Raw genomic sequence first — 9,174 nt, 5'->3', positions numbered from 1 at the left:
GTTGCTTCTTCAACTGGTCTAAACAAGACTATACGATACAAGCTCCTGTTCTTCAGATCAACTTGTCATTTCTAAAGGCACAGCACTTTACGTGGAAAGTCTGGCTCGCCATGTCAGAACTCTGCAGGCTTCAACATCATTCTCACTTTACGTGGACAGTCTGGCTCGCCATGTCAGAACTCTGCAGGCTTCAACATCATTCTCACTTTACGTGGAAAGTCTGGCTCGCCATGTCAGAACTCTGCAGGCTTCAACATCATTCTCACTTTACGTGGAAAGTCTGGCTCGCCATGTCAGAACTCTGCAGGCTTCAACATCATTCTCACTTTACGTGGAAAGTCTGGCTCGCCATGTCAGAACTCTGCAGGCTTCAACATCATTCTCACTTTACGCGGAAAGTCTGGCTCGCCATGTCAGAACTCTGCAGGCTTCAACATCATTCTCACTTTACGTGGAAAGTCTGGCTCGCCATGTCAGAACTCTGCAGGCTTCAACATCATTCTCACATTACGCGGAAAGTCTGGCTCGCCATGTCAGAACTCTGCAGGCTTCAACATCATTCTTACTTTACGTGGAAAGTCTGGCTCGCCATGTCAGAACTCTGCAGGCTTCAACATCATTCTCACTTTACGTGGAAAGTCTGACTCGCCATGTCAGAACTCTGCAGGCTTCAACATCATTCTCACTTTACGCGGAAAGTCTGACTCGCCATGTCAGAACTCTGCAGGCTTTAACGTCATTCTCACTTTACGCGGAAAGTCTGGCTCGCCATGTCAGAACTCTGCAGGCTTCAACATCATTCTCACTTTACGCGGAAAGTCTGGCTCGCCATGTCAGAACTCTGCAGGCTTCAACATCATTCTCACTTTACGCGGAAAGTCTGGCTCGCCATGTCAGAACTCTGCAGGCTTCAACATCATTCTCACTTTACGCGGAAAGTCTGGCTCGCCATGTCAGAACTCTGCAGGCTTCAACATCATTCTCACATTACGCGGAAAGTCTGGCTCGCCATGTCAGAACTCTGCAGGCTTCAACATCATTCTCACTTTACGTGGAAAGTCTGGCTCGCCATGTCAGAACTCTGCAGGCTTCAACATCATTCTCACTTTACGTGGAAAGTCTGGCTCGCCATGTCAGAACTCTGCAGGCTTCAACATCATTCTCACTTTACGTGGAAAGTCTGGCTCGCCATGTCAGAACTCTGCAGGCTTCAACATCATTCTCACTTTACGTGGAAAGTCTGACTCGCCATGTCAGAACTCTGCAGGCTTCAACATCATTCTCACTTTACGTGGAAAGTCTGGCTCGCCATGTCAGAACTCTGCAGGCTTCAACATCATTCTCACTTTACGTGGAAAGTCTGACTCGCCATGTCAGAACTCTGCAGGCTTCAACATCATTCTCACTTTACGTGGAAAGTCTGACTCGCCATGTCAGAACTCTGCAGGCTTTAACGTCATTCTCACTTTGCACAGAAAGCTCTCAGGATGCTGATTTTTTTATTTTTATTGTTTTTAAATGTTTAACCTCAGTTGCATGCAGGTTGCTACTACCCTTCTTATTCTTTTTTCCTTTTTTTTCGGCTGGGAGCATCCTTGTTTATAGGTCTTTTTTCTTTAATCAATCAAATTCTTACATTTTTAAATCAACAGCCTACATAACGGGTTGAAAAATGTACTTCTTTTGCCCAAATCTTTTCATCTCTATCATGGAGAAATACCAATAATGGACAATTTTATTAAAATATTTTACAATTACCATTATTTTCAGTCTATATGTGTCGCAAATCTAACTCTGAATTATACATGCTGATTTTTGGTATGTGTCCAAGCGGAGGGTGGTCTTTTCTTTCTTATGAATTCATTTGTCTAAAGCCACCGGTGTCAGTCAGCGGAGTGGATTCATTTGTCCAAAGCCACTGGTGTCAGTCAGCGGAGTGGATTCATTTGTCTAAAGCCACCGGTGTCAGTCAGCGGAGTGGATTCATTTGTCCAAAGCCACTGGTGTCAGTCAGCGGAGTGGATTCATTTGTCTAAAGCCACTGGTGTCAGTCAGCGGAGTGGATTCATTTGTCTAAAGCCACTGGTGTCAGTCAGCGGAGTGGATTCATTTGTCTAAAGCCACTGGTGTCAGTCAGCGGAGTGGATTCATTTGTCTAAAGCCACTGGTGTCAGTCAGCGGAGTGGATTCATTTGTCTAAAGCCACTGGTGTCAGTCAGCGCAGTGGATTCATTTGTCTAAAGCCACTGGTGTCAGTCAGCGGAGTGGATTCATTTTTCTAAAGCCACTGGTGTCAGTCAGCGGAGTGGATTCATTTGTCTAAAGCCACTGGTGTCAGTCAGCGGAGTGGATTCATTTGTCTAAAGCCACTGGTGTCAGTCAGCGGAGTGGATTCATTTGTCTAAAGCCACTGGTGTCAGTCAGCGGAGTGGATTCATTTGTCTAAAGCCACTGGTGTCAGTCAGCGGAGTGGATTCATTAAACAAAATGATCAATCTGCGCAGAAAGGTCCCAGGCTTGTGATTGTGGGTATGTGTCCAAGTGGACGGCTGATCTTGTCCCTGGTAAAAGCCTGACCAGATCTCAGATGGTGAGTCCAATCGTTTCTACTGAAAAGACGTGTGCCGCCGGAATAACCGTCATATGCACTCGAATTTGTGAGACATTCACACGGAAAGGCTCAACGCGAGGTTTATAGTACGAATCTCTTCACTCGCCCCACCTCTAGCTCTGCCCTTGCACGCAAGCACACACGCACACCCACACCTACAATTATATAGCACCAAGGAAGTGAAATCCAGTGGACGCGGTACGGAACAACAGTTACTGGTATCGTGTTCCTCACGTCAGGACTTGTGTCAGTGTGGAAACCAACTCATGGCCAATTTTCTTCCTTGTGTGTGCGTGCGTGTGTGTCTCTCTGTCGGGTTGTAAGCTGTCTGTATGGGCTACTGTTCCCGTCACTGCGTCACTGCGTCACTTAGTAAGGCCCTGGCTGGTGTACTGTGCGGGGGACTATGTGTACAACATTATCGACAACAGTATGCCTGTGCAGATACCCGTAAGACTGAAGACGACTGTTATCAGATAAAAAGTTTCAAAGTCTTGCTTCTCAAGCGTCTCAAGTTTCGCTTTGGTGAGTAGACAAGACCATAATAACGTGTGCGCAAAACAAATTCTGTACAGTTGTGTTGCGGGGTTTGTCATTATCGTGTTGTCTGTGTGTAGTCACCCGGCGTAAACACACAAGTGTCTGAAGCTTCATAGACTTGCTGCTTTACCCCTCTCAAGGTTTCGATTTGGTGAGTAGACTACACCGGTGTGACGTTTTCATTCGCCGTGTTGATATTTCGCTTCTCGGCCTCGTTGATCGAGTATAAACTCTACACTGAACAAAAAAACACCCTTCGATAGTACTGATGAGCGACCTTGTGTACCTTACATTCATGGGGCCAAATATGTCTAACCAATTTGTTTTATTTAACTTAGAAATTTGATTCATCCTAAAATGTTTTCCTTCTTACTCAAGGGACGTAACCACTCAGTACACGTTTTCGAAGAATTCGATTTTGGGGGTGAAATCTATTAAATTTTACCACCAATTTTCTTCACATGCAAGAAACTGACATGCTTTTCGTCCATAAATAATGTCACTTCTTAATTTTACCAGGGAACAACATTTCAGTCTTGAGTATATGTCGAGGGGGAAACATGTACACAGGCGAAAGATGAAATCGTGACACCGGCAATACTACGTGTGTGCACATTTTGTTGGTGCAGTTGTGTTGCGGGTTTATTACCGTCGTGTTTGCGTGTAATTTACCCGTAAGCACATGACGACTGACAACAACATCTTTCATCTTTCTTCTCAACCGTCTCAAGTTTCGTTTTGGTGGGGAGAAGGCTGGTCATAGTGCTTGTGCGTAAATGTGTGTGCCCAGTTGTGTTGCGCTTTCATTATTGTCGGCGTGTTTGCCCTTGGGACGGTCTCGTCGAAAGCTTTGCAAATCGACAGGAGAGTGATTTGTGTACATGACTGTACGAGGAAGGGATATGTATAACTGAGTGTGTGTGTGTGTGCTTGATTTCAATCTGCTTGCCCCGTCACCGCAGTGCAGTGTAGGTGAGTGCAGCTGTACGCTCGAGTTGACAAGTTAATGGTAGTATCCTTATCCCCTTTCGCTCGATCTCTGACTGTTTCTCTCGTTCGCTCTGTCATGAAAAAAACACGCTCTAATTAAACAAGTTAAATGACGACGCTTGTTTGTTTGTTTGCTTAACGCCCAGCCGACCACGAAGGGCCATATCAGGGCGGTGCTGCTTTGACAGATAACGTGCGCCACACACAAGACAGAAGTCGCAGGACAGGCTTCATGTCTTACCCAGTCACATTATTCTGACACCGGACCAACCAGTCCTAGCACTAACCCCATAATGCCAGACGCCAGGCGGAGCAGCCACTAGATTGCCAATTTTAAAGTCTGAGGTATGACCCGGCCGGGGTTCGAACCCACGACCTCCCGCTCACTGGGCGGACGCCTTACCACTAGGCCACCTTGTTGCGGAATGACGACGCTGTCTTCCCTCAGTCTCTCTGTTTATGTGTCTCTCTCTCAATCTCACACACACACACACACACACGCGCGCGCACGCACATACACACACACACACACACACACACACACACACCACACACGCAGAAAAAACCCAGAAAAAAACCCATAGAAAACAACCAATTACGAAAATCTTTCATGAGTGAAATTAATCGACCTATATAATTATTCATATGATGTACCAAGTCAACTTTTGCAAGTAGACAAAGTACAAACTAAATTGGTAGAATTTGTATATAATTGCTTCCAAAATAAAAGAAACAATGTTATCATTTGGTTATTTATCTTCCCGTGTCTTATATATACACTACGTTTCATGACAATAAAGTTTATTCGTAAAAAAAATAAAGAAAATAAAAATTAAAAAAAAAAAAATTCGTATTCGTAAATAATTCGCAGACAGACAGACACGAACATAATTACAATCTGTCTCTATCTCAGTGCTTGTGTCTGCCTGTCTGTCTGTCTATCTGTCTCTCAGTCTGGCTGTCTCTCAGTCTGGCTGTCTCTGTGTGTCTGTCTGTCTCTGTATGTCTGTGGGACTCTCGCTCTCTCTCTCTCTCTCTCTCTCTCTCTCTCTCTCTCTCTCTCTCTCTCTCTCTCCTTCTCTCTGTCTCTCGCATTCTCTCTCTCTCTTTCTCTCTCTCCCTCTCTCTCTCTCTCTCCTCTCTCTCCTTTTTTCTCTCTCGTTTTCTCTCATTCTCTCTCCTCTCCCCCCTCTCTCTCTCTCTCTCTCTCTCTCTCTCTCTCTCTCTCTCTCTCTCTCTCTCTCTCTCTCTCTCTCTCTCTCTCTCTCTCTCTCTCTCGCTAGCAAGCAGATCTTGCTCTCTCATCATGTGACTCTCAAATGAATGCCTTTGGACGAAGTGTACAATCTTTCCTTGTGTTGTTTTTGTCACCGCAAAGACATCAGTATTTGTGTGTGTGTGTGTGTGTGTTTTCGTTTGTTTTTGTTTGTTTGTTTGTTTGTTTGTTTGTTTGCTGGTTTTGGATTAGCCTTGGTCTGAAGTATAACGAATTTATGTGCAGACCTGCTAGTTCTTTCTTTCTTTATTTGGTGTTTAACGTCGTTTTCAACCACGAAGGTTCGCGACGGGGAAAGGGGGGAGATGGGATAGAGCCACTTGTCAATTGTTTCTTGTTCACAAAAGCACTAATCAAAAATTTGCTCCAGGGGCTTGCAACGTAGTACAATGTATTACCTTACTGGGAGAATGCAAGTTTCCAGTACAAAGGACTTTACATTTCTTACATACTGCTTGACTAAAATCTTTAAAAAAAATTGACTATATTCTATACAAAAAACACTTAACAGGGGTAAAAAGAGAAACAGAATCCGTTAGTCGCCTCTTACGACATGCTGGGGAGCATCGGGTAAATTCTTCCCCCTAACCCGCGGGGGGTTGACCTGCTAGTGACTTAACCCCCTTCGTGTGTACACGCAAACACAAGACCAAGTACGCACGGTAAAGATCCTGTAATCCATGTTAGAGTTCGGTAGGTTATAGAAACTCGAAAATATCCAGCATGCCTCCCCCGAAATCGGCTTATGCTGCCTGAATTGCGGGGTAAAAACGGTCATACACGTAAAAATCCACTCGTGCTAAAAACATGAGTGAACGTGGGAGTCTAAGCCCATAAACAAAGAAGAACAAGAAGAAGAAGTATAACGGACATTATCACCTGTCACTGTCAACTAGCACTGTCCTTGGAATTGTAACGGCAGAGAATTACGTCGACTTTGACTTGGAACATTTCACAATATTTTTTTTAAATACATGTACTGTGGTTTGAAGAAGTGTAACATGAGACTGGGAACTGACTCTGCTTTGAAATTTGAGGACACGACTTTTGTGAATCAACGCGTGCCCGGACCGGGACACTACTCTTTAAACATGGAGTTTTGTCTTTGTAAATCTTTCAAAAGAAAAGGCATTGAATCCAAACACCCCAAATTTAAAGACTTGTAAACATTGCAACAGGATTATTTGACTTATTGCAAAATATTGTACTAGACTTTTGACCAAACGAGGCATGAGGAATATTTTCTTAAAAGAGATAAATAGTGTCCCATCATTATGTGTAGCGAACATCTGAGATTGTTGTTGATAACGATAGAGTCATTTGAATTGTGTATTATGTACGTGATTGTGTTGCATTTATTTAAGGTTTATTTGTTTTTAAATGTGTATTTTTGCTTTTATTAAGATTATTATATGTAAGATTGATTTAAGGCGCTTACGTTGTGTAATGTTGCTGTTATTAAGATGATTATATTTAAGATTGTAAGGCGCTTAGAACTATTTTAGGATTTGCGCCCTATAAATACCCTTATTTTTATTATTATTATTATTATTATTATTATTATTTAAGTTATTGAGACATCCCAGTGCACTAAGGGATTTATAGAGCAAATCGAGAAAATTCATTATTGAACGAAGCGCATAGCGCTGAGTTCAATAATTATTTTCGAGATTTGCTCTATAAATCCCTTAGTGCACTGGGATTGTTTCAATAACGATATTGTCAGTACCGCCATAGAAAAAAGAAGATTCCAAGCGCACATTTTGCAACGCGCATTTGAATAGGCATAACTGTGTGGTCAGGTCGTGTACAGTAAAGATCTACTTTTGTGTGGGGTGTCTCAAGTGTGTCGTGCTTTCGTCACACGCATTTTAATTTCTGTTGGTAAATTCCAGTGTAGCGTTAATCTGAACAGTGATGATCTTTCAGAGAGACCTCATTTGAACTCGGAGAAAGGGCTGTGCTCTTCATTATTTGCGATTCGAAACCTCCAGTCGAGCTTCGACGGATTGACTGTGCGGAGTGACTCCCCTTGAATTGACTCGAAGCCGCGGGACTCGACGGTTCGCACATTTTCAAAACAAATGTGGCATATTTCTCGTGTTGTATCTTCACTCATCGGGGAGTCTGATACTAAATATGAACGGTAAGAATGCTCTGAACCCTACACGTATTATATCCCCATCGTTTTTTCATTCACATTTGCCCAACATGTTAATTTGCTGAGCGGGGTTTATGTCGTCTGCTAGGGCAATCAAACCACTGCATGCAGTCTGCACTGACTGAGTCTGCACGCACGAGGCACGCTGGTAATAAGTCTTATAATGGTAAGAACGTTCTGAACCCTACACGTTTTCGATTACGATTGTTCTTGCCTTGAAATAATAATTCGGAAACCATTCATTTACTGAACTGATGCAGTCGTATTTCAGTGTAGTCAGTGCGGCTACGTATGACAGAGTCGATCGAGTCAGTCTTCCAAACTGGTCTAGCTGGTACGTTATCGGAATAACACTTGTGTTTTCTGCTAGCGGGTGGGAATATTATATTAACTCATCATTTGGTAATGTGGATGATAAGCTACATGCCACTAACACGATGAGAAGAATCTATGCAAGTCGGCGAGAATTAGATGAAACACAGCGGCTTGTATTTTTAGATCAGTGGCAGCCGCACTGTGGCACAGGCACATGCAATCTGTCAGAAAAAACCCCACTTCTGCTTTAATTGAGAAGCAGGGAATTTATGGTCATTTGGTATTGTGGAAAATATAAGCTACATGTCAGTAATTAATTCTGAGGATGAGAGCACAGTCTTGCTTAGGTAAAGGGCGTAAGAATACGCTCTGTGGAAAAGTTAGCGCACTCCAAGAGTGCGCTAACAGTTTTAGCGCATCGCCATTAGCCAATCAACTGCTTCACATCAGTCATGTGACACCAGTACTTACTGACAATTATTATTATTATTATTATTATTATATAGGCCTATGTTTTGGCCTAGTGGTAAGGCGTCCGCCCCGTGATCGGGAGGTCGTGGGTTCGAACCCCGGCCGGGTCATACCTAAGACTTTAAAATTGGCAATCTAGTGGCTGCTCCGCCTGGCGTCTGGCAATATGGGGTTAGTGCTAGGACTGGTTGGTCCGGTGTCAGAATAATGTGACTGGGTGAGACATGAAGCCTGTGCTGCGACTTCTGTCTTGTGTGTGGCGCACGTTATATGTCAAAGCGGGCAGCACCGCCCTGATATGGCCCTTCGTGGTCGGCTGGGCGTTAAGCAAACAAACAAACAAAAGGCCTATGTTTTAACTCCAAACATTACCTACATTTGAAGTGAAGGAACTTCCAACGTAACCTAAAGCTCTGTTCCGAACGTCTCAGTCGGCAAGCATTGCATACAAGGTTAGAGGTCAAAGTCATCACAGACAATTTTGTATCTAGCCGTACTGGGAATGAAATGATTGACTAATAGCAGCTTCTTGTCGCAAGAAACTTGGAAGGTATTATATCCTGTTGAACCCGGTGTCACGAACCGAAAACTCTGCCTGAACAATCCCTCTCATTGCGGTCAATGCGCATGCGCCAATCTTGGACTTAAAAAAATGGGACCCTTTGACCGAACGAACCATGGGTTAGGGTTAGGATTAGGATTAGGGTTAGGATTAGGGTAAGGGTTAGGGTAAGGGTTAGGGTTAGGGTTAGGTTGTTCACGACCTGATTAATCTCCCCATGTTAGCGCATGCGCATTGACAGCAATGAG

At 43.7% G+C, this 9,174-nt stretch overlaps 1 protein-coding gene across 2 annotated transcripts in view; it reads left to right on the top strand.

The window, feature by feature from the left end:
• Nucleotides 1-2,736: 2,736 nt before the first annotated feature.
• Nucleotides 2,737-9,174, top strand: part of LOC138962062 (1-phosphatidylinositol 4,5-bisphosphate phosphodiesterase gamma-1-like) — an 89,386-nt gene continuing 82,948 nt past the window's right edge. Inside the window, exon 1 of one of the 2 annotated variants that reach the window (XM_070333770.1) lies at nucleotides 2,737-3,136. The gene's annotated coding sequence lies outside the window, so the exon portion shown is untranslated. Of the gene's footprint in view, nucleotides 3,303-9,174 lie in introns of both variants that reach the window. The other variant, XM_070333778.1, reaches the window with a different exon arrangement.

Source organism: Littorina saxatilis, linkage group LG1 (genome assembly GCF_037325665.1).
Source record: "Littorina saxatilis isolate snail1 linkage group LG1, US_GU_Lsax_2.0, whole genome shotgun sequence".
Lineage (NCBI taxonomy): Eukaryota > Metazoa > Mollusca > Gastropoda > Littorinimorpha > Littorinidae > Littorina > Littorina saxatilis.
Note: the sequence above shows the minus strand (reverse complement) of the source record. Positions and strands in the feature narration are given on the sequence as shown.